Below are 21,338 nucleotides of genomic sequence, written 5' to 3' on the forward strand. Positions count from 1 at the left end.
TAGACTTCAAGAGCTTTCCAACAATATCTTACTTATCTTATTCCAATTTCTGAATAAAAAGATATGATAAAAACAAAAACCGCAACAACTGCAGTCTATCGAGTTTTATTCCGATTTAATTCGGATCTTATCTTGTTTTTTCGACCCTTCTCTATAAATAGAGGTCATATCTCCCCTTATTTTAAATCATCAACAAGTTTGATCACAAATTCATTCTCTTCTCCCTCTTTATCCTAAACACTAGCCTCCCCATTCTTTCAATATACCTTCCTTTAAGCACTCCAAGGAGTCCATACGTACAACACCCAAAGTTCTATACTTAAACGAAGGCGTGAAAGATATAATTAATTGAGGGTTTGGACCAAATCAACTTTACTTTTTATTTAATTTAATTGTTTCAATTTGATTATATTTATTGAAGTTACTAACAATTTATTCATGATGTAGCAATTCAAGGAAATGCGGAAAGTGAGTAATTAATCACTTAATTACTCTTATTTTTATTCTTGTTGCTAGTATCATGATTAGGTTTATTATTTGATTTGACTAACGCTATTATTGTTGAATTGCTTCCAGTATTAATGTTGATTTTTATTATATTTGTTGATCACCATATTGCATGTTTAAAGGGAATATGTAATTGAAAATCACGCCTAATAAGATAATTTAGACAACCGGTTTAGGATCCTTTTTAATCTTTTATTAATTCAAGTGATCACTAATATTTAGAATTATATGTTGCATTAATATTCAACCAATTTAGCCTAATAATAGTTTGGATCAAATTGAATCTTTGTTTGTATGCCTTTGAGATCGCAGGAATCACTTTTCACAATAAGAATCGAGTTGAGGCCAATACGGGCGAATGTGACTCCATGACTCACTTCGTATTATCATCCCTGATCCTCCTTTTGTGGTTCCGAACCATATGGAGTTAGTAATCTCATGGATTATGAATGGGGTGTAACCTTCACGGGTCAATCATTGTTGCCTCCGTTGTCCCTTATTCGTGGTTGCCTTAAATGATCCGTGAACGGTTTACAAGTTCCTTAAAAACTTGTTGGCGGCTCCCTACTTTCCTTGTCCCTAATCGTATTATGTCAATTCCTTCTTCCTATTAGTGCCAAGCATATTCACAACATGATTTAACTTAGGCGCACTTCGAACGACGCCTACAATTTGGCGACTCCACTTGGGAGGATTCTTGGTTATTTATCGATTTGAGTGATTGGTATTTAATTGAGATGAGTGGATGAGACTTGAAAGATTCTTAAATTGTATTCCTGCAATTTAATTGGCATTGTCACATATGCATATGCAATTTTAGGTTACCTATTTTTCCACAATAGTACGTGTTCTACGTATGTGGCTAGCCCGGGGGATTTAAGCTCTATCAACCTGAAAACGTTCATGACAATAAGGGTTCATCCGAGTTTTTAAATCCACCCAAACCATGGAGTCGAGTTCGATTTCATCACGAACTCGCGAAGCCGCCCGTTGGCATTGACAGGCTAAAGTCGTATCACCCAATCAAAAGTAATTCCTAAATCCTCTAACTAATGCAGATAGGGAAGTAGGGTCGAATCCACAGGGAAACTGGTCTTTCTATTCCTAATTAATTATTATAATCTAAATTATTAAGCAACCAAATTATTATTGTAAAAGGAAACTAAACTACTAAGAGTAAAAGTGGGAAGGAATAAAAGTAGGAGGGAAATCAATGAAATAAAAGCCTAGGGCATAGGTTCACCAATAAACAATATTCCAGGGTAAAACATAACAATCAATCATCAATGCATCAATTAATCAGATCATAAAGGGCTTTTGCTACGTATTACAATCACAGAGTTAATTTACCGGTATTAAATCTCATCTCTCGAATCTCGACTTAACCATTTATAAATTAACCTGCCTATTGAAACTAGACCTAAACATCAATTCTCATCTCTCGAATCTCGAATCAATATTGTCAAAATCATGCATAAAAGATTAAGCCTAATCTAGTCACAGAGCATTAAATCAATCAATAGAAAACTAATTTAGCATTGATAATCAACAACAATAAATTACCCTTCATATTATTTATGGATCCCCACAAACCCTAGAAAGAAAACTACTCACACATAATTAAATATAAACTAAACAAAGCAATTAAAGGAGACATGATAAAAGAAATAAAATAAATAACTGAGATTAAAGTAGAAGAAATCGTTACCAAAGTAATCAGAATTAAGGAGTTGAATTAAGAACAAAGTTATAGAGAGAGAAACTAATCTAAAGCTAAGTAGAGAGAGAAAGTCTAAGAGAAGAAGTACTAAACAAAAGTATTAAAATCGTACTTAAACAACAATCTAAAATTACTCCTTATTGGAAACTAAGAAATCGCCGAAGATGTCTCCCCAGAAACACGCGCCCGATCGAGCAAAGGGCCGCCCGATCGGGCCCGCCTTTTTCTTTGCACATCTTCTGAACAGCCGTGCCCGATCGAGCCAATGCTCACCCGATCGGGCCCGACTTCTCCTTGAAGCTTGGAACTTTGATTGGGCTTACTCCTTAGCCCAATTCAGATATCCACCTAGGGTCTTGAATACTCGGTCCAACGCTCGTATTCCACAAGCCGAGCCCTTAATCACCGGCTTGATGACTCTAACCGGCCTTGGGCTTTAAAAACGGTCGTGCTCCTCCAATGTCCGTAGTTGCTACATGAAAACCCGGAAAAATGCTCCAAAAGTGCAATTTCCTACAAAACTACGAAAACACTAGAAAACACCAATTAGTAATAAAAGTGGCTCTAAAGAGATAAAAACACTACTAATTATGACCAAGAGACGGGGGTAAAATACTATATAAATTAGACACATCAAACTCCCCCAAGCCAAACATTTGCTTGTCCCTAAGCAAAGAGCTCATCAATGAACATATAAAATATGCCTCACCCCAAGGAATCAAAATCAAGCACAAACGATTCAAGGCAAATCTAATAAACATGCTTCAATGTCAATCAATCTCATTCATCTAATCACTCTTCCTCACCAACAATTGTCAAGTAGAGCAAACCACATGAGCATATAGAATTCAAGACTAGTGCTCACATACTCAACTCTCATTTATGTGGCGAGTAAAAGATGTATTCGATCGCTCTCCATCCCAACCCCTTTAATGTGAACAATGCCCTCCCAACTCACACTCTCGTGTGTTTAAAAAGATATACACTCAACCTACTAGTCGACTCGAAATATGTCAGATCATAACTTGCATTGATAAACAACACTTTTACATTCATACAACTCTATGCACAACGCTCAGAAGGTCTTTAAAGCTTGTAATGTAAGACTAGGGTAAAGGGTAGGAAACATTTAGGAAAATGTGGGAGAAAAGCCATGCTTAAGGGAGCCATATCCTAACAAAACCCAAGGTCGAAATAAACAATGACCAAATCATCTCCAATCATAACTGAACTTCACAAAAGTTCACCAAACAATCTCATACATAACAACAATCCCAACACTTACACATTCACTCACAAAAATATGATAATAAAGAATTAGAGTGAAATAAAACAAACTTTGAACTCATTCTTTTTTTTTCTTTCCTTTTTTTTTTCTTGAGCAACCTTCACATAGAACATTTGAATATTTGAAACAATTTTTTTTTTCTCTTTCTTTTCTTTTTATCTCACATTGGAAATTTTTTCCATTCTTGATCAACAAACTATCAACAATTTTTCCAACCATAAAATCAAAAGAAAAAACACTCTTATTTTATTCCCACATTGTGCAATTGATATGCACACCACAATTCCCTCACCTCACCAACTAATAGCTCCCCCAAGCCAAGCTTGGTACTAGTAAACAATGGGGCTCATATAGGCTTGTAATGTGGCTAAATAATCAATAAAAGGACAAAACCAACAACATGGGTAGCAAGAAGGAAACAAATGTATCTAATATCGTCTGAAGGCTACCTAAAAGAATAAATGCCTTCGTCCTCCTCAATGTGCATAGTATTGAGCCATACAAACATTACTCATAGTTGAAAACCAATACTAAAATTTATTGACATACCAGGACCTATCACACAATTCCTAATTAATCAACTAGTCAAGCACTATATTCACAAATAGTTGGGCAAAATTGACGTATGTTTAGGCATCCGAACAATCAAACTTCAAATCATGATCAACAAATTCATAATGCTCATTATCTTAGACTAAGAATCAAAACAATAATTTTCAAGTATGGGGCACAGGGAGGTATGATTTACAATTCATTGGAACGTATTTTTGATTTTTTTAATTTTTCAATTTTTTTTTTTTTTGTATTTTTCATACAAGAAATCAATAAAAACTACACTAGAAAGCAATTAAATAGAGAAAAGAGAGAAAGAGTTACCATATGTACAAGATCATCTTCCCCCAAGCCAAATCAAACAATGCCCTCATTGACTTGGGGGTGTAGCTAGAAGTAGCTACTCCTCATCATCATCCTCATCCATCCTCGAGTAGCCACCTCCATGGCTAGAGTCGGCACCTCCATGTCTCATACCAACGCCACCATAACCCGAACCACCTGAAAAGTAGTTAGGGTCCAAATTCCCCCCAATTCCACCAAAAGGAGCATCGGCCCCATAACCATGGACCGAAGAATAGTCCATATAACTACCATAGGCATCGGGGTTCGAATACCCTCCTTGGGGGTATTGAAACCAGTCGGGAACAAGAGCCTCGGGGGGGAATAGCCCCTCGGCGTGCATAGTCATCGTACATGGGTATAAACCCCTCCCTAGGTTTCTCTCCACATACGCAACCCTTCTATCTAGAGAAACTACTCTAGTGTCCAGGTTTTGCACCAAACCCTCTACTCGTCCTTGTCCCCTCTCAATCCTATATCGAGTTGGCTCCTAAAAGCCGAAAAGTCATATGGGGCATGAGGGTCAATGTTATAATCAACGGAAGAGGTAGGGATTCCATGTGTGTAGGGTTGGGGTGGTGGTTGGAATTGAGGTTGTGGGTGGGGTGGTGTATGATGAGCCGCTTGAGCCTCACCTTGACCATATAACTCGAAAGTGTAGGAAGACTTACCATTCTCAAATTTAGTAAAGGTGGGGTTGGGTAGCTTAAAGGCTTGGTCTCTCTTACCTGACTCTCGGTGGATTATCCACCATGTCTCACCACCCATGGGTTGGATCCAGTTAAGGCCTCCTAGGTAAGCAAGATCCATAAGGGTAAAACCCTATACTTTCCTATGGCCGGTCGGGGTGAAACCTAGATGTTTGACCACAATGTGGGTAACCAACCCACCAAAATAGATAGGTGCCTTAGACCTACCCCCATCGGCCGCATTGGCCGCCCTTTGGAAGTGTTGGGCTATCCTATGCGGTATGTTCAATTTTTCGGCGCTAGGAATCATATAGGAGGCCAACAACTCTAGCTCATCCCTCCTTACATTAGCCGGTTCATGCCTCCTAAAGATGGTGAGGCCAACAAACCGTAGTCAAAATTTTGTCACGGGATGTTGAATCCAAGTTCCCTTGGCATGTTAGAGGTTAGTTAAACCCTCCCCTGTAAGTTTTTTATAGACCACGACAATATGGTCCTGGGAAGGTTCAATGGGTTTATCCGATTTTAGCTCAAACAATTTACCAAATTTTTTCAAAGTCATTCGCACATCATTGTTAAGCAATCGAAATTGAACATGAGTAATCAAAACATTAGATTTAATCACATTAAAACTAGAAATAAATTCCAAAGTCAAACAATCATAAGTGTCATAATGCATTTGAATAAAGCCTCTCATTCCAATACCCTTGAACAATTTTTCTACCGGTTTATCAATTCCTAATCTAGACAATGTAGGATGATGTACAAAGCGAGTAGAAATTACCTGCCTCTGAATGAGGTTAAGTATCCTAGCCCGTTGTACGGTTGAGGTGATCACCACCTCGCTCCACCCCGGAATTTGGAGTTCCGGGTCAACCATTGGTTGTTGTTGTTGCCTCGAACTTTCACCCCTTTGTTGCCTAGATCTCTTGGAAGCCATTGGAGTAGGAATTTGATGAATTTGAAGCTTTCTCTCTCTTAGGGTTTTCACAAATATTGAGAGAAAGTGGGAAAAATTGTATGGAGAATGTAGAGGAAGGTGAGAGGATGAAGATTATGTGAAAATTTATGGGTTTTGATGGGAGAATTTGAGGGGATCTTGAGGAGAAAATGAGTTTGAAGGATGAAAATGGAGTTTAGAGAGAGAAAGAGTGAATGAAGAAGATGAAATAAGGAGGAAAAGAAAAGAAGGGAGGAGAAAAAGAAGTTATGTAAGTCGGCCTAATTTAGGCGCGCCCGATCGGGCGGAATTACGTGATTCTGGAAGTTGCTTTGCGCGCCCGATTTGGCGACCTCCGCCAGATCGGGCGCGAACTCGAAGTAATTTTTGCCATAACACTCGTCCGGTCGGGCAAGATTCGCCCGACATTTCTTTTTCCTTTACTCGATTTCTCCAAAATTGCGCCCGATCGGGCGAATTTTCCTTGAATTTCCTTCCTCACTTGCGCGCCCGACCGGGCAAGCCTCACCCGATTGGGCGAGTTAAAGCACCGAAATTTCTTCACTTGCGCGCCCGATCGGGACTCCTTGCCCGATCGGGCTAATTTTTGCTCGATTTCATGCGTCACTTACGCGCCCGATTGGGCCCGTGCCCAGCTCGGAGTACACAAATTCTTCTACTTTTTCTCTTTAAATCTCCTTACTTGTTAAATCAATACCTGTACAAAAACACTTTGGAAAGGTAAAATTGCGCTCTCCTCACCTCTCTAAAAAAAATAAAATAAAATAAAGGAAAGGAAAAGCTAGTCTAGAAAGCAAGAAATACGGGTTGCCTCCCGCAAAGCATTCGTTTATCTAGGTCTCGCACGACCTTCTTACCAAGTTTAAAAATTAGGACCCATGGCCTACCACTTGGTCGGGTGGTTTCTCACCCGGTCGAGCGGTGATTAGACCACGATGTGGCTTCCTGACATACCCTGTGGGACGCCAATTAGGTGGATCCTCCGTGACTTGAACTGGGGGTTCTTTACTATCACACACTAGAGACCCCTTTTCGACCGAAAGTTGCTTCAAATTATCACTAGATTGAGAAATTGCAACTCGATCTGGCGGAAAACTTACTGTAGGCTCAATTTCCACAACTTGCTTATTTATTTCCACCTTCTCATCTTCAAAGCCAAGACCGACAGTGTAGAGGGCTCTTTCTATTGCATCTTCCTTTTGCCATTTGTTTATTTCATCTGTAGAAGATGCAACACAAGATACCGCCTCCAAGGGATCTTTTACAAGAGTTTGGGGTTTGTCAGAATAATTATGAACCACATTAACACTAAAACACTTCTCCTCTATCATGGGGCTTTTAGGGGTATTATTCAGATTAAATGTGATTTTATCATCCCCTACTGATAGCGTCAATTTGCCACATTTCACATCTATAATTGCTCCTGCAGTATTAAGGAATGGTCTACCCAAAATAATTGGGGTTTTCATATCCTCATCCATATCAAGAACAACAAAATCGACAGGTATATAAAATTTACCTACTTTAACAAGGACATCCTCTAAAACACCTAAGGGGTATTTAAAAGAATAGTCGACCATTTGTAGAGTAATATTAATAGCTTTTAATTTACCCAAGTTTAACTTGGAACACACAGACAATGGCATGACACTAATGCTAGCACCCAAATCACATAATGCATTACCAATCATTAGATTGCCAATATGACAAGGGATAGAAAAACTACCCGGATCTTTCAGTTTAGGTGGAGATTAATTTTGAAGTACGACACTACATTCTGCAGTGAAAGAGACTGTCTCTATCTCACTAATAGACCTTTTTCTAGTCAATATTTCCTTCATGAATTTTGCATATGCAGGAATTTGTGTAATTAATTCAGTGAATGGAACTGTTACCTGCAAATCTTTAACCATCTTTAGAAATTTACCAGACTACTTATCCAAATTTGTTTTCAAGTGACGATTGGGGAATGGAAGTTTGATAACTGGCTTTGGAGCATTACTGTTCTTATCTAGAGGTGCTACCTTCCCTGGAGTCATACCCTGCAATGTATTATCAGAAATATTAGTACTACTCTTAAGCCCTACAGGGCTATTAGCTACATTGTCAGGTTTAATGGAATCAAGATTAGCATTATTCATTAAAACAGGTTCATAATCTCTGGGCATAGGGGGCCCATCATAGTGTGAACCACTCCTTAGAGTAATTGCAAAAGCTTGATCCATAGGCCTGGTTGGCTGTGCTGGCAGGGCTCCCTGTTGACAGGCTTGTAGAGTAGCAGAAATCTGCGCAATTTGATTATCTACAATTTTATTATGTGCTATGATCGAATCAATTTGGGCATCTCTACTCTCCATGTGCTTCTGCATACTAGCCAGCATCGCTATAATTTCTGCCAAAGCACGGTCGGAAGATGAGGAGGGTTGTTGTGGTTGGTTCTTCTGCCAGCATTGGGGTGGTAATATTTCTGCTGAGTTTGTTGCGGCGCTTGTGATTGTTGTGGAGGTGGCGGATTTTGAACATTGGTGCTCTGGTAGGAAAGATATGGATGAAAGATATGGATGATTCCGGTACCCAGGATTGTAGGTGTTGGAATATAGGTCATTCTATCTATAAGCTTGAAAGGCATTGACTTGCTCCATGGAACTCCTGCAATCTTACTCCCAATGACCTATAATTCCACAATTTTCATAGAAAGCCTCATTAGCATTATTATTAATTGCAGAAACATTAGCTACATTTGCAGTACTAAGATTATCTAATTTTTGGCAAATAGAGGTTAATTGAGCTTGTAAAAAGGATACAGAGTCGACACTATGTTTCCCTTTGTTAGCAAAGCCTTTGGGATTCCCATATTGGGAATTATATATTGCCATATCTTCAATAACTTGACTTGCATCATTAACATTAAGGTTCATAAACCTCCCACTAGCTGCAGAATCCAATATTATTTGAATTTCCAATCCCATTGTAAAAGGCTTGGATCAATTGCCATTGTGCCAGATTATGGTGGGGGCATTCTCTCTGTAAATCTTTGAACCTCTCCCAAGCCTCATATAGAGTTTCATCGGCCTCTTGGGCAAAGTTCTGAATAGCACTCCTTAGTACAACTGTTCTCTCTGCAGAATAATATTTGTTATAAAAATTTAAAACAAGAACCTCCCAGTTAATTATACCAAGTGCAGTTCTATTTAATCCATTATACCATAATATGGTTTTTCCACATAAAGAGAAAGGAAATAGAATCTCCCTGATTTGGTCATGTGTGACCCCAGCTTGCCTGATGGTATTACAATACTGACAGTAGTTTGCGATATGAAGATTTGGGTTTTCACCCTTAGCTCCACTGAATTGCTTCCTTTCTATCATCGTGATAAATTGGGGTTTAATCTCGAACTGTGCCCCATCAAGAGCCGGAGTGGGAGTGAGGTGTGGAAAATCTGTAAGCTTTGGCTGCGAGTAATCACTGAGCTTCTTAGGTACCACCACCTCTGATTCTGGATCTGAAGGATTTCTGAATCACAAGAATCAGTTGGAGAGTCTCTTCGATTATTGTCTTCCTCAGAGCCCGCCAGGATTTGTCTATAGAGATTCTTTTGTCTATGGAAAGAGCGCTCGATCTCAGGATCGTATGAAATGTAACCTGATCTGGAACACCTGGACATAAACAAAGAGTTTAAACACAAATATGAGAATTTCCTCAAAGAACTAACGTTCTCTGAGACAATAGGGGATAATCTAGACTACAAAAATAATCAGAAAATAAAACTCCCCGGCAACAGCGCCAAATTTTGACATGCTAAAGTCGTATCACCCAATCAAAATTAATTCCTAAATCCTCTAACTAATGCAGATAGGGAAGTAGGGTCGAATCCACAGGGAAACTGGTCTTTCTATTCCTAATTAATTATTATAATCTAAATTATTAAGCAACCAAATTATTATTGTAAAAGGAAACTAAACTACGAAGAGTAAAAGTGGGAAGGAATAAAAGTAGGAGGGAAATCAATGAAATAAAAGCCTAGGGCATAGGTTCACCAATAAACAATATTCCAGGGTAAAACATAACAATCAATCATCAATGCATCAATTAATCAGATCATAAAGGGCTTTATCTACGTATTACAATCACAGAGTTAATTTACCGGTATTAAATCTCAAATCTCGAATCTCGACTTAACCATTTATAAATTAACCTGCCTATTAAAACTAGACCTAAACATCAATTCTCATCTCTCGAATCTCGAATCAATATTGTCAAACTCATGCATAAAAGATCAGGCCTAATCTAGTCACAGAGCATTATCTCAATCAATAGAAAACTAATTTAGCATTGATAATCAACAACAATAAATTACCCCTTCATATTATTTATGGATCCCCACAAACCCTAGTAAGAAAACTACTCACACATAATTAAATATAAACTAAACAAAGCAATTAAAGGAGACATGATAAAACAAATAAAATAAAAAACTAAGATTAAAGTAGAAGAAATTGTTACCAAAGTAATCAGAATTAAGGAGTTGAATTAAGAACAAAGTTGTAGAGAGAGAAACTAATCTAAAGCTAAGTAGAGATAGAAAGTCTAAGAGAAGAAGTACTAAGCAAAAGTATTAAAATCGTACATAAACAAGAATCTAAAATTACTCCTAATTGGAAACTAAGAAATCGCCGAAGATGTCTCCCCAGTAGAGATGGCAATGGATCGGAGGTGGGTCGGGTGATGCTTCATCCGCCTCCATCCACCAACGATCCATTCATCACCCGACCCATCCATCACCTATTTTTTTTTCATCCACATCCGATCCATCCGTCATCCACGGATGAATCGGGTGGATCGGGTGATAATTCGGGTGAAATAAATATATAAATATAACTTTTCATTTTCATAATTAAAATCAAGATTTGACAAAAAAAAAAGTGATCAATTTTATTTAAACTTTGATACATCTTTCTAATACTTGTTCCTTTTAACTAAATTAAAACAAATGTCAATTCCTAACATTACAATAGACATTACATTATTAAAAAAAAATTTATTTTTATTTTTTTATATATAAATTTAACGGGTGGATGGATGGATCGGGTGATGGGTTGGATGTATCATCATCCGTATCCGACCTGATCCGTCACCCGATCTATCCACCATCATCCGTCATCCGCTTAAGTTCGAGTTTTCATCCATATATTTGGATCGGGTGGATGGTTATCCATCGGGTTTGGATGATATTGCCACCCCTACTCCCCAGAAACACGCGCCCGATCGAGCAAAGGGCTGCCCGATCGGGCCCGCCTTTTTCTTCGCATATCTTCTGAACAGCCGCGCCCGATCAAGCCAATGCTCACCCGATCGGGCCCGGCTTCTCCTTGAAGCTTGGAACTTCGATTGGGCTTACTCCTTAGCCCAATTCAGATATCCACCTAGGGTCTTGAATACTCGGTCCAACGCTCGTATTCCACAAGTCGAGCCCTTAATCACCGGCTTGATGACTAACCGGCCTTGGGCTTCAAAAACGGTCGTGCTCCTCCAATGTACGTAGTTGCTACATGAAAACCCGGGAAAATGGTCCAAAAGTGCAATTTCCTACTAAACTCAACCAAAACTACGAAAACACTAGAAAACACCAATTAGTAATAAAAGTGGCTCTAAAGAGCCAAAAACACTACTAATTATGACCAAGGGACGGGGTAAAATACTATATAAATTAGACACATCAGGCATACACCCTCAAGGGAGGCTGCTTTGCTAACGCGTCCAAACTCTTAACCATGGTACCCTTTGACACCCAAAAGCTTGACCATAGTCGAACATAGATTTTGATTTTAGGTTGCGAACTTCATTGCATCATGCTTGACGATGTGCTTATATGTGCATTTTTTTATTGAATTTTTTTAATTATTTTTTTCTCTTATCAAACCCTTTTTATTTTTTGTAGAGTCGAGTCATATATTTTTTTTTTTAAAAAAAAAAAATTTGAGTCAACCCGGATTTTTATTCTCGTATACTGCACAAGAGTCAACTTGTTTGGTCATAGCCGGAGTTCTAGAAAGATTTAAGTGTCGTGTAACCTATGGATCTGTAGCCCCGAGTTTTATCTTTCATTTGGAGTTGGTTTTGTCCCAATTAGAGGCACATATCAAAAGTTATAACCGATATACTATAGCCTGTCCAAATTAGGTGTCTTTTTAGCGTCAACTTTTTTTTTTAATTTTTTTTATTTATATCTTATCGTGTCAAGCTAGTCTTAGCCAAGTCCTTTAATCTGTGTTAACTCGTATAACATGAGATTATAGATTTTTTTTTTTTATATATATATACCCATGAGTCTTAACTCTTCTAGAATTATAGTCCTATTCCTAGTTTCTTATAATCGATTTTTGAGCTAACCATAACATGTGTTCTTTGATTTGATCTTATTTATGACTACGATTGTCAATGGACCATTTTCACCTAGTAAATAGCATAAAAATTAAAATTGGACAAAATTAATCAAGTTAGTTTGTCTTTTAGTCTTCCGTGCTATTTGGTCATTGGGTCTTTTGTTTTTCACGACGTCCCCATGTCTAACCATGCGATCATACCACGAGTCTTAATAAACTCACCTAATCACACATGTTGAGTCATTGCACACACTTTGCCTCCGAGTCATGCACTATATTGTTTATGATCGTATACTAGGACCATGCATGCATCGTTTTCTGTCGTAGTAAAAATGAGTGGAGTTTTTTCTCACCTGTTTTCAAATGTCTATTTTTTCCCTTCCTTTCCTATATTGAGCAATGAGTCAAACAATTAAATGAATTATTTTATTTCAAAGTACTTGGTCAAGGAGCAGGGATAGATTAATACGGTTCGAGTCATTACCGCAACAATCTCTCAGATCTAAGAGGCGTTCAAAGAGAACTTTGCCATCTCCACATTACTTATCACCTCTTAATGGCCACTACAGAAGATATTGAGAACATCAACAAATCTATCGGGGCACTGTCTGTCATGATGCAAACCCTTATCACTAGGGTCACTACCATGGAACAAAACAAGGTCACTGCTTCTACCCTTGACAAATTGAAGGAACAAATGAGTAAGTTTTTTGAGGATTTCACTTATGTGGAACAGCTTCCCGCTCCTTTGGATGTGAAAGACAAGCTCCTTGAAAAGTTCTCCACTGATGATATTCCAAAGTTCAAGCCTACTGACAATCCAATTTTCCATTTGAAGGCGTTCTCTGCAACCATGGCTCTTAAGGGATTGAACGTAACACTCTTCCCTACGGTGTTCCCTCTCTCCTTAGAGCATGCTTGCCAACAATGGTTTTATTCCCTACATGCCAAGCGTATTGCGACTTGGAAAGATGTCACCGGCAGTTTCATGAATCGTGATATAATAGTAATAATAATAATAATAATAATAATAATAATAATAATAATAATAATAATAATAATAATAATAATAATAATAATAATAATAATAATAATAATAATAATAATAATAATAATAATAATAATAATAATAATAATAATAATAATAATAATAATAATAATAATACCTTACGGGAAGCATACCTCATGGTCATGTCAGGAAGTGCAACAGGGTGATCCTCTAGGCCCTTTGTTTTTTGCTTTGGTTCTTCATTTGTTAGTGTGCCAAATTAGAGATTCTTTTGACTTATGTTTGCAAACTTGGTATTTAGATGACGACATGTGCAACAGGGTGATCCTCTAGGCCCTTTGTTTTTTGCTTTGGTTCTTCATTTGTTAGTGTGCCAAATTAGAGATTCTTTTGACTTATGTTTGCAAGCTTGGTATTTAGATGACGGCATTATTATTGGTGACACCTTAGTGGTAGGAAAGGTTTTGGAGTTGATTTTGGCGGAGGGACCTCGTCTCAGACTTCATGTCAACGTTGAGAAAACGGAAGTTTTCTGGCCCTTGGAGGACCCTCGTAGCCGTCTTGTTGGTGTATATCCTCTAGATATTGGTCGTCTAGTGCATGTGTTAAGTTGTTGGGTGGTCCTGTGAGTGTTGATTCCTCTTTTGGTGGTGAGCTTGTTTCGCAGAGAGTGTCGAAGATCATTGTGCTAATGAATGCTGTTGCTAAGCTCGATGATCCCCAATGTGAGTTGTTGTTTCTTCGTGCGTGTACTAGGGTTTCAAAACTCTACTTTACTATGCGCATTTGTCCTCATCGTCTTTTTTAAACGGCACAGATTTCTTTTGATGTGGCCCTTCGGGCTTCTTTGGAGCGCATTGTAACTACTTCGGGGCCTGGTTTTGGTGAGTGGCAATGGCGACTTGCCACCTTACCTTTTGCTTATGGTGGTTTGGGTGTCTATTCAGGGGGTGATGTTCGACACTATGCTTTCCTTGCGTCGCGTCTGCAGTCTTCAGGCTACGCTTGTTTGCAATTCTGGTATTGTTGGTCCAAGACTAGCCTTTGATGGTGCTCTTAGTTTTTTAATAGGATTGTGGAGACTGACCTTATGAGTAACCCTAGTGAGATCGCTGCCCCCCAAACTCATGAAAAAACTGGCATATATATATTTCACGAAGGTCACTGCATCTGCGAATTCCACTTTCTCCTTATCTCCATGTCAGGTTGCCTTATGGAAGTCCCAACAAGGGGAACACACTTCGACCTAGTTTCAGACGGTCCCGATATTAGGTTTGAGTTAGACTATGAATGGTAAGACTTATCATTTTGTTCTTTGCTACCAGTCGGGTGTTCCTTTGTTCCCCGTTTCAACACCGTGTTCTGCTTACTCAAAAGTTTTTGATGGGTATACTTATGGGGATCATGCAGTATCTTGTGCTGGGATGGTGGGTATTAAACATCGGCACAATGTTGTTCGTGACACCCTTGTTTCTGCGAGAAAGGAGGTTAACGTTGGGTTGACTGGAGGGAACGGCGGGGCTCTTTGACTAGCAGGTGTGTTGCTTTATTCTTGGGATAGAGGTCTTGATGTATGTGTTGACGTGATGGGATCTTCACCTTTGACACAATCGGGGTTGTCTGATTCCGTTCCTGGTCATGTTGCGTCGGCGACGGCGGCTTAGCGGAAGTGGAACAAGTATGGGTCGCGTTGCAGGGCTATTGGCTATGGTTTTCTTCTTTTCTCCTTTTCTTCGTTAGGGGAATTACTCGTAGGGGTGAGTGTAACACCCTAGAAATTCATTTCTTTAAAAATACATGTTTTGCCCTGTTTAAAACTTTAAATAGGAATATCTAAGATATTACCGCCACTGGAAAACGGCTAAGGCAATTATCAAAGACACACGGCAGAAGACTATCTTTAAAAACATTCAAAACCAGTCAACTAAACGAAATTAAAGTAAAGTCAAACCCAAGGCAAACGAAGTAAAATAAAATCAACCTACAAGTTGAAACCATTGTAGGCCCTTATTAGAACCAATTAAATATGTAAAACCTTTGCGTTAGTCTCATGAGTATCCATAATATAATCAATAAAGCAACAAATCACATCACAGTCTTATCGAAACTAAGCATGATTCGCTCTTCACTCAAGTCCATCATGAATATGCTTCATCACCTGAAAAACTCCTCTCTACTTGTCTCCACTACTTGCCATTAGAAATGGGTCGTCGTGGGGCCAAAGTAAAGACAAGGCCAACAAACACACAAACACACACCATCAGCAAAGCTGAGTACATAAGCATAATTAACACACTAACATGCACTTACCTATCAACACATAACTTACCTTGTTGCATCTGTTTTTTCAATCATACAACATCCAACAAAACTTCTCAACTAGACAACTACATAATTTATTTAGCATTGATTACGCATCGAATGAGTTTCCAACTCAACCTCCCCCAAATTAATTGAGGTTACTGACACGGGAGCTAACCGTGCCAGCATCAAAACCACACATAGGTGGCAGAATTCCTACGTGTAGGGAATAATTTCAAGCGTTAATCCCCTACCTTGAACCCCACTGTGATCATACACTAAAGTACGGTTGCGTCCAAAAGTGAAGAAGATAGAGTAAAAGAGTCGCCAACAAGTTTTAGAAACTTGTAAACCGTTCACAGGGTGAAGATTACACCCCTTAACGATCCAAGAGATCGTCAACTCCATAAGGTCTTGAACCAAATAGGGTTCGGGGATGAAGGTACAAATCTAACCTAAAAGAGATTGAACCTGCCCTAATAATAGGCCTCTACTTTATTCTGATCGTATTCATGTGCGCTTTCTGACTAACATGCAATCAATAGGTTTAACCCTAAACCTGTTTATCTATGTTGGTTGAATTTAAATGCACTAATAAAACTATTATTGGCGATCACTTGAATTATAATCATATTAACCCTAAACAAGATTATTAATTATCTTATTAAGCGTGATTACAAGTACCAATTCCCTTTAAACATGTATAAAAGGTGTGATCAAGCAATAAATAATCATCAAGCAACATAATAATAAAAATAATAACAATTATAATAAATATTATAATCATGAAATCATAATTAAAATAATCATATCAACGTTAAAGCATAATAATAGCAAGATCCTAGGCATGATAGTAACAAGATTAATAACAAACCCTAACATGTCACTAAGCATTAAAAATCAAAGCTTTAACCCTAACATGATACTAACAATCATAAATATTAGGAAGAACATAGGAAGCATCATAACAATCATACTTGATATTAAAGTTACCCTAGACATGATACTAGGAATCATAACAATCTAAGCATGAACTCTATATCATAACATCAATAAAAACCATTAAAGTACTTACTTTGATGCCTCGTACCTCTTTCTAATAACAAAATACACACGTTAGTAACTTCAAGGAAAATAATAAACAAAACAATTAAATTAAATAATTGAAATAGAGATTTGGGACCAAACCCTTAGAAATTAAACCTTTCACGTCTAGGGCAAAGGCAACTTCGAATATGGCTAGGTGTATCTAGATCTAATGAATGCGGAATTTTGTATTTGAGAAACGCTAGTTTAGAAAGAAAGAGAAAGAGTAATCAAGAGAATCTTGATGAGAGTTGATGAATAATTATTGGAGAGAATGAGAGAGAATTGATGAATGAATTCGTTAAAACTGGTTGTAGGTGAATGAAAACGGAGTTTTTAATACGTTATTTATAGAGAAAATCAGCCAAAAAGATAAAATATCAAAACAGAGTTCTGGCGCACGTAAAACTGAACCAGCGCCAACGCTGGCTATTGGCGCAAGGCGCCAACATTAGCGCCAGGCGCCAAGCATAGCGCTAGGCGCTACAGCTGGCGTTTGGCGCTGATCTGGAAAATTACGCGTTTTCTTAAAATCAGATAAAAATTGCCGTACAGGAGGATAAAATCGTATTTCCCTCAAAAATGCTCTTTGATTTTAATTAAAACTCTGAAAGTCAACAAAAGTCAATTTATCAATGCTAATTGAATTAGGAATGAAAAGAACCTTCTAGAAGAATCTAGAAAACTAAAACCATTCCTAATTGCATTATGAATGATAAATCTATATTAGGCCCTCCCCTAGATCATTGGGCCGCATATAAGGCTCAAACCGAGCCCAATTCAGTAAATTGATCATAACTTCCTCAATATTCATCGGAATTGAGCTTATAATATATCGTTGGAAAGCTCCTGTCAAGCCCCATCCAACTACACTATTATTGGACCCATATCATGGACCAACAAAACTGGATTGGCTGTTTTCTTAAAATAAGTTTTCAAAAACAGAGAGAAGAGAAAAGAAATTAAAACTATCCGCAACACTAAACTTTCCACACTTTCACTTCATTCGATTATGATTCGACGCGAAAGGACTCATCACTGGGTTTGGTTTTGGGGAGACATAAAGGGGTGTCTACAGAAGCCCCCACTTTGACTGAGTTTGGAGAAACGCAAGTTTCGAAAACAAAAGTCAAAGTATCGATAGGGACGGAGAATGATTCAGAACGTTCTGCGATCCTAAATCACTCTTGTAACGCTGATACCTGCAAACTAGCGTTAGTTAAACAACTAAAAGAGTTAAGAAACGCGTATCTTGCATCGTCGAGCACACGTCTCTGAAAGTAACCGATTTGCTGCCGCATCACTGTTGTTTAAAAGACCTCCTGCAAGCTAGAGAATGCCATCCCGCTTGAAAACCGCTACGCTTGTAACTGCTTCCAATATAGAAGATTACTTCGCCTGAAACGATCCTCCTCCTGCTATGATAATAGTCCACGTCCAAGGGAACACTATCGAAGATTGCTTCTCTTGAAACAATCCTCACCCGCATTGATAATATTCCACGTCCAAGGGAATACTATCGAAGATTGCTTCTCTTGAAACAATCCTCATCCGTATTGATAATATTCCACGTCCAAGGGAATACTATCGAAGATTTCTTCTCTTAAAACAATCCTCACCCGCATTGATAATATTCCACGTCCAAGGGAATACTATCGAAGATTGCTTCTCTTGAAACAATCCTCATCCGCATTGATAATATTCCACGTCCAAGGGAATACTATCGAAGATTGCTTATCTTGAAACAATCCTCATCCGCATTGATAATATTCCACGTCCAAGGGAATACTATCGAAGATTGCTTCTCTTGAAACAATCCTCAGTTGTTTGTGACAACTCTCCACAATATAGGGAATGCCGTTGAAGATATCCTCGCCTGAAGCTATCCTCATTTGTTGTGATAATTTTCCAAAGAAAATACCGAAGATCTCCGCTTGTTGATCTTTAAAAGCTCGCTTGAACTTTGCTCCCGCTATGCCTGTAAGTTGACGTTTTTGTCGCTTTTGAACCTGTACGTCGGTGCCTTTTGCGAATGAACCACTATGTCGGTGCCTTTTGTTAATGAGCCAATGCTTAGGCGCTTTAAACTAAGTGAGACGATCTTTCATCAGGTCGATCACTTTATGCAATCAAGCCGATTACTAACAATCGTGTCAAATTGCTTATAGGGGCTAACTGGCGTACCAAGGAACCCAAAACATTTTGCAAAAAGGTAGAACAACCTCATTGAGTGGCTGAGGGTCCTGGCGCCGCTGAAAAAGCATCAGCGCCACTTAAATAGCCGTAGCGCCAGGCGCTGGGATTGGCGCCAGGCGCCAAGCCTGATTATTGACGCCAAAGCATAGCGCTTGGCGCCAAAACGGGGTTTTCCTTCTGCTGCGCCGGCGAGACCATCGCCGCGCGGGTTCCCAATGAGCGCTTCCTGGGGCAACCGCTGTGTGGGGATGTCCACTGCATATGCCCGAGACTGGATCATCGCGGTATGATTCTTTTCTTATTTGCCATTTTGTGATGCTTTAAGTAGATTCTTGCCTGATTGACGCTCTTTGCAGGAGCCTGAGGTGTTGTACCGGACGTGGGTCGGCCTGGCAGTCCTTGGGTTAGCCGCACAGTATTCTGCTGAGCGTCGCTATTTCTTGGGAACTTATAGAGCGACTGCATACCTTGGAGAGAGGGTTGCTAGACAGCATTCCTCCGATACCTTTGTCGTTCCTGCTCCTCCACCACGTCACATGTTTAACGCCGCAAGGTTGTTGAGCATGTCAGAGGGAGCTGGAACCCCTTGGCGATCTTGCATGATCCTTGGGCGAAGCTACGCGGAGGAGCTACTGCCGTTGTTAGCTCCAGTTCCTGTACCGGCTGAGGATGCGGCGGTACGATTTTTCAGCTTTTATCTTTCATTAAGTAGCCCCCAAGTAATGCTTCACTGACTTTGTTTTGCTTTATCAGGACAATGCTGCTGAGTTCGTGCCACCCCGTATGTCTATCCATTACCAGGGGACATATGGGCCGATTGAGGAGATGATTCCTCCGGCTCCTGAGGACGAGCGCTTCGTAGAGCGGTCGATTCCTCGCCACCAGACTCGGGTAAGCTTATTTATTTGCAAATTTTGTCCATATATATTATGTATGTTTACTGACTTATAGTTTTGACAGTTCTCGCGCGAGGTGGTTTCAGCGATGGCATGATGTATAGATGCCTTCCGGAGCCAACTTGTCCGGATGAGAAACGTGGCTACCTGCCGTCGAGATGACGTCGTTCAGGAGGTAGTCTTTCTTCCATATGTTTTGCATTACCGCTTCGATTTTGCCTTGTTTCTGATTTCATTTACTTTTGCAGGGTCAACTTATTGCTCCTCGTACTCGCACGAGACCTGAGGTGCGGAGGGATCCGGCGAGGTCTAGCTCGAGGCGTTGCCGTAGAGGCGGTCGCTCTGAGGCTTCCCGTACTGATGTGGTAGAAGGCTCGGGTTCTTCCTCTAAGGGTGCTCATGCTACGCCGGTAGGCCAGGGAGAGGCTACCTCGGCTCTTAGAGGTGGTGGGATGTACGAGGTTGGCTCGTCATCGCAGCAGTTTGCGCAGCCTCAGCCTCAGGTTGATCTCGGGTGGACTAGTCCCACGTTGAGTTTTCCTTCTCCTGCGGAGACTGGAGCTGATACTGGAGCTGGAGTTGGAGTAGGTGGAGAGGTTACTCCTCGTACGGCGGAGTTTTATGCGATGATGGGTTTACCTCCCCCAGCGCCGTAGTTTGTACCTGTACTTGTATTATTTATTTGACTTTGTATAGAACTTTGCCTTTTGGTTAGACTCATTTTTTAGACATATTTGTATATACATACTATTATGAGTTTATTTCATTTATCATGTTTTTTTTTATCATTATTATGTGTATGTTTGTGTGTGCAAGAAAAGTGTGACAAATAATTTTGCGTAAAAATTCCGTCATTTTTATTATTGATGGAGGGTATCCGACTCTCTCCCCCGAAAAGAAAAATGAAAAAAGGAAAAGGCAAATAAGATGTTGGGTTTATAAAAACTTGGAAATTAACCTAAATAAAATCCCAAAAAGAATAATATAATTAATATAATATTTATATTAATTAAAAAGAGATGTTTAGAAAAAGATAAAGAAGCCGTAAAGTCATTAGCAGACTCGGATTAAGGTAAAAACGCGGTTTTAGAAAGCGCGTATGACGTGGCAAATTGGCGCCAGCTGGCGCCGTGCAATTAGGTGTAGCGCCAGGCGCTACACTTAGCGCGTGGCGCCAAGCTTTGGCGTCTGGCGCCAATCGCGGCGTCTAGCGCCAAGTAGCGCTGACTCCGTATCCTACCCGGATTAAAATTGCTCCGATCTCGTGCATAAATAGCCCCCTGCCTAGCCGATTCTTTTCATAACTTCAGCAAATAAAATAATTCTTAGCCTTAGAAAAAATAATATCATGTCTCTAGTCACCAAAACTTTTACCCAATACACCCATGAATGGTGTCGGTCTCTAAA

At 39.4% G+C, this 21,338-nt stretch overlaps 1 non-coding gene across 1 annotated transcript; it reads left to right on the top strand.

Annotated features, from left to right (window-relative positions):
• The first annotated feature begins 9,060 nt into the window (after positions 1-9,060).
• LOC145641135 (small nucleolar RNA R71) lies at positions 9,061-9,167 on the top strand. Its single transcript, XR_014115202.1, has one exon. It is a non-coding gene; the product is annotated as a small nucleolar RNA R71 (small nucleolar RNA).
• The last annotated feature ends 12,171 nt before the right edge of the window (positions 9,168-21,338 follow it).

Source organism: Chenopodium album, chromosome 7, assembly GCF_948465745.1.
Source record: "Chenopodium album chromosome 7, dcCheAlbu1.1, whole genome shotgun sequence".
NCBI classification, from domain to species: Eukaryota; Viridiplantae; Streptophyta; class Magnoliopsida; order Caryophyllales; family Amaranthaceae; genus Chenopodium; species Chenopodium album.